The sequence below is a fragment of the Phoenix dactylifera genome, chromosome 15, assembly GCF_051530095.1.
Source record: "Phoenix dactylifera cultivar Ajwa chromosome 15, Ajwa_hap1_PhDact_Kaust_v1.1, whole genome shotgun sequence".
NCBI lineage: Eukaryota > Viridiplantae > Streptophyta > Magnoliopsida > Arecales > Arecaceae > Phoenix > Phoenix dactylifera.
Genome location: NC_143204.1, coordinates 13,526,598 through 13,531,888, shown reverse-complemented (window position 1 = coordinate 13,531,888; position 5,291 = coordinate 13,526,598).

Genomic DNA, 5,291 nt, shown 5'->3' with positions numbered 1-5,291 from the left:
TCAGTTGCACCACCATTATCGTTGCTGCCCTCGCCTTCACCTTTTGAGATTGTCTATAACAGAAAATAATTAAGAATGCTCCTCAAACAAATCCTATTCATCTATGGCTATCCTTGTTACGGTATTTTTTTTTTTTTTTTGGATACACCGGCTTCTCTCACCAAACATAAATGAGTACAGCCAAAAAAATCGGAAAAAAAAAAAAAAAGGAGATGGCTCTTGTTATGATATTTTGATGACCGCAATTTGATCAAAAACTTTCCAACTGTTTGACTAACTTGTCTAAATCCACTAAAAGCATGATTCAAACTAAGTAAATTAATTTAAACGAGGCTACATGTATATCTAGTTGCCTCCAAAACTGTTTTTTTATAATGAATTGGACATCAAGTTATAATGCATGCAAGTATATAAATTCCAGCATTCTTGCTGGGTTTAGAACCCCTTTGACTATGCACAGGCTTCTCTGCCTACATTTGTTTCTGCTTTTATGCTTATCTCTGTCCATGAGCTAGGTTGTGATTTCTCATAGCCCAAAGCAAAGCATTGAATCGACTTAAGAAGGTGAATGGGGGAGTGCAGCGACCGTGCTCATCATATGCTATACAACGTCAATTCCGTCGCTTGGAGTTGAGATTCAAGTACAGTGCATATATTTTGCTCATTTTTGTTTGCCTTCTTCTCTCCTGTAGCCGTGTTTAGGCTAAAGAAGATAATAAGCATTCATAGTCCGAGATTTCAACATCCCGCACTTATGGATTAGTTTGTGGTTTATACTTTTTTTTTTAATGATTTGCTGTGTCTATTGATATATATTGTTTATTCTAAGAGGTTATGGCATTTAACCGATGGTTATAATCTTCATGATCAATATTATTTAGGATTTTTTTATATGAACATTTTTTAAAAAAATTAAATTTGTATGAATACTTTCTTTAAATTTATATTTATTTCAATACCTTCATAAAATACTATTTTTCACAAATACTCCTAATGTAACGGTTCTTCTAATACCGTTAATAAAAACTATATTTATTTTAATTAAAAATAAGATAAATTTTTAAAATTATTTTTTCCTCTATCGCGGTCGCCTTATCAATGTTTTTTTATACACATATATTTATTAAGAATATTTTAATTAGTTTAATTTAAAATTATTAAATTTTACAAGGATATATCTGCATATATCAATTTTGGAAGGATATTCATGCAAAATTTAATATTTAAAAAAATATTTATATGGAAAAAACTTATTATTTAGTGTATATTTGAAATATGTATTTCTCATTCAATCTGATGTTCCTTATTTTACTTTTTTCATTTGAACCGAATCTATCAAGTAGTGATTGCTAGCTAGTAGATTTGGTGAAGTTTTGGATCATGACTTGGGCTCAAGTCCAATATACACATACATGGCTAGGTTGGGGGTAAACCAATTTCTTTTCTTAAACAAAAAATAATATGAAAAAAAGACCAAAACGTGCGTGTTTGACTAAAGCTTTCCGTACATAAAAGTATATGGCTCGTTATTTTATAAAATCGAAGTGAAAAGAGAGGTATACCCTTTAAAACCGAGACAAAATGTGAGAGAGCAAAACCAAAATAATTTTTTAAAAAACAAAAATCAAAGAGCAGATATGTTGATGTATCTATTAGTGTTTATATTATAAGGATAGAATTAGAAACATTATATAGGTTCTTGGTGGCATATAGGTTTAATAAATAGTTTAACAAATATGTGCAACAAATGCAAAGATATGTAGAAGCTTTTGCATTATGATATTAGAATTAAGATTTGGTTATCATATGGGATTATGAGTATCCATTTTTTTCGCTAATGCCCAAGATATGCCATCAAGTCTTTTTTTTTTTTTGATGAAAGCATAGAAGTCTAATCCATAGAAGTCTTTCTTTTAGTGGTGCTTTAATAAGATTCTTATTATTCAAGTTATAGATATACAACAATTACAAAATCATTATATTGATACCAAGATTTCAGTAATATTCATGTTCACAAAACTAATTGCTTTAGCTACAATTATTTATCATTACAAAGGAAATTTTAAAAATTATTTATCCGACTTGATGTTTATCAAAAGTATAGAGAACAAAAATTAGCACTATAACAATCATTATTTTTATTGTATAAATACAATGTTCTATATTCAACCCGCGTTCATTTAATAAGAAATATATTTTTACTAGCCTGGATAAAGATATAAATTTGAAAGATATCTCTTTATTTAGACCGTATTTGGTTGCATAAGTGGAGTGGAATTGAGGATAGGAACTTTCTAAAAATGACACTTGTAGAAACTTCACTGCAAGGCAATTTGGTTTAGTGTAAGTAGCCTAAATAAGAACCTACTTTGAAAAATAGCCTTGAAGGATGTGTTTGATCAAGGTTAAGGGTTGTTTGGTTTAGTGTAAATAAGTTGAGTGGGAGACCACTTCGCTAACACGATTTCCGCTCTCCCTAAGTTAAAGCCACTAGGGCAATTTCTTTCAAAATTAGGCCATTTCACAAACTCATTTCGGCCCCACTTAGGTATAACTACATGCTCGAAGTGGACTCTCATTTGGTTGACCTAAGTTCAGGTGACCAATTACAAGCAGCCAAACATGTCCATAATTAGAGAAATATCATTTTTCCTAAGTGATTTTGATCAACTTTCAGACATTTGGCTGCAAAAATAAACCATTAATCACTTAGCCTCTAAAGTCACTTATGAAAATATCTAGAAGGGGATGAGGGAATTTTAGGCTACTCGGCTCTCAAATATTGTGAGGAGTGGTTTTTACTTAGTCTTACAAAAACTATGGTGCAATGCAAAAATACAAGGTATATGCCAAACAACTTATTTGTGGTCTTTCTATAAATACTCAAGAACATACATGCAGACCTACACAAACCTAGAGATATGGATATCATAGATGGACCATACTACAAGATTAATAATAGAAAATCATAATAGCAACAACTTTTACTGCAACATAGACAATCAAGCTCCAAAAAGATACTAAGATTTACATGGTTTGAACATGTTGAGATATATGGAAACATTCCTTCCTTTGTTCCTTTATACTTATGTACTTTTGTACTCTTGTACTTTTATAATTATGTACTTTTATACTTTACCTCCTTTGTACTTACTCTCTTTGACCTCACTTTCTATAAAAGGGCCATCCTTTGTATAGATTAGAGACACTGAAAGATACATAATTCTCTCAATTCCTTCCACTTCCCCCTTTTTCTTTATGGTATCAGAGCTGCTAGAATTCTGGTGCCTCCCCCTTTGTACTTTTGGAGCAGTTCGAAGATCGATCTCAGCAATCCAACACCGCAAGGTTGTTCACCCAACACCGCAAGGTTGTTCACCCAACACCGGTCTTCAATCCGACAAAATTTCACATCCAACCACCACCGCACGCTCCACCGGAAGATTCTATGAACTTTGCCACTCGCTCCATGTACCTCATGTGCCTGCCACTCCAGATCCAGCCAAGCCTCACATGTGCCTCACCTCAGTCTTAGCCACGTCATCCACCACGTCAGCCTTTCATAGTTGACTTTGACTTTTGGCTCTCTCTTTTTGCAACAATTATTGCTTCCCAAAATGATGTTACTCATCCTATTGAGATCATTTGGGATGGGACCAACTACAATCTGTGGGCTTCTACTATGATGGTTTTTCTCAAAGAAAGAAAACTATGGCTTTATGTCTCTGAGGGACTTTCTAAGCCTAAGAAGACCTCGTATGAATCCACCACAGAATATGCAACCTGCTTAGAGGAATGAGAAAGCAATCGGTATAGGATTCTCTCATGGTTCATCAACACTTTAGTTCCTTCTATTCACAACCTCCTTCCAAAACTTGGAAGCGCTAAAGCTATGTGGGACTTCTTAGCGAACTGATACAACTGCACCAACGATGCATCGCTCTAGTTTCAGATCGAGACCAAGCTCTACCATATGCATCAGGAACTAGGTTAGTCTATAGCTGATTTCTATTCTCAAGTCACTAATCTTTGGGATCAGCTGGCTACCGCAAAACCACAGTTGTGTTGTACCACTGACATTAAGCTCTTCACTCAATATTGTGATGGAAGCTCATACACTTCATGATGGCTCTATGAGATGATTTTGAATCCACTCGGGCCTCCCTCCTTTGCGTGCACCACTTCCTACCATGGACATCGCAGTTGCAGAACTAATCTCTAAAGAGAATCGCCGCTCTACAATGAAGTTGCAGTCTACCAAGATTATTATGGTTGCTGCTCCCAAGCCTTACTCCAATCATTCTGCACCACAACCCTAGACATCTTCCAAAAAGCTCTTCTGCAAATACTGCAAAGAAGAAGGTTATATGGTCCAAGATTGCCTGAAGTTGCAAAGAAAAAAAGCTTGCGAGTCTCGAGGTACCCTCTTGCAGGCTGTTTTCAACGGGCTCATTTGCTCCTAAGTCTTCTTCTCAGACCACTGTGCTTATTGCAACTAAAATTGAGGCTTCAATCCACCATGTTTTAACAAATGCTCCGTCTATCACCCCAGGTAAATCCTCCTGGTTTATAGATTCAGCCTGTTGCAATCATATTATATCTGATTCCAATCTTTTTTCTACTAAAACAGTCCTCAACCCTAACCATATTATTTACACTGTAGATGGTTCTTTTTTACATGTTAGCCACATTGAATCAATTTTTACTTCCAATCTCACAATTGGTAGTACTAGATCCCTCCCACGGTGTCTCCACATATCGCTGCTCTCATCACCTTCTCTAGTCTTTGGCATTCTCGCCTCGATCATATTTCGTTGCCTCGCATTCAGTTGTTAGCTTCTAGCAGTCACCTTGAATCGATAGATTTTACTAAGTTTGATAGTCTTTCTTGTCAATTAAGAAAACATACTCATTTATCTTTTAATACCAATGATTCATTTTCTTCTGCTCCTTTTGATCTTGTCCACTCTGATATTTGGGGACCAGCTTCCATTCCCACTGAAGGGGGATTGCACTACTTTGTCATTTTTGTGGATAATTATCTTATTACACATAGATTTATCTTTTGCGTAAGCATTCTGAGTTATTTGACACTTACAAAAATTTATATAAAATGGTGCAAACTCAATTCTCTCATACCATTAAAATTTCTCGATTAGATAATGCTATGGAATATAACAAGAAATCTTTCCTTGAGTTCTTGCAGCAAAATGGCACTATCTCTCATCGCTCTTGTCCCTACAGAACGGACGAGCAGATCATAAACATCATCACATTTTAGACACAGTAAG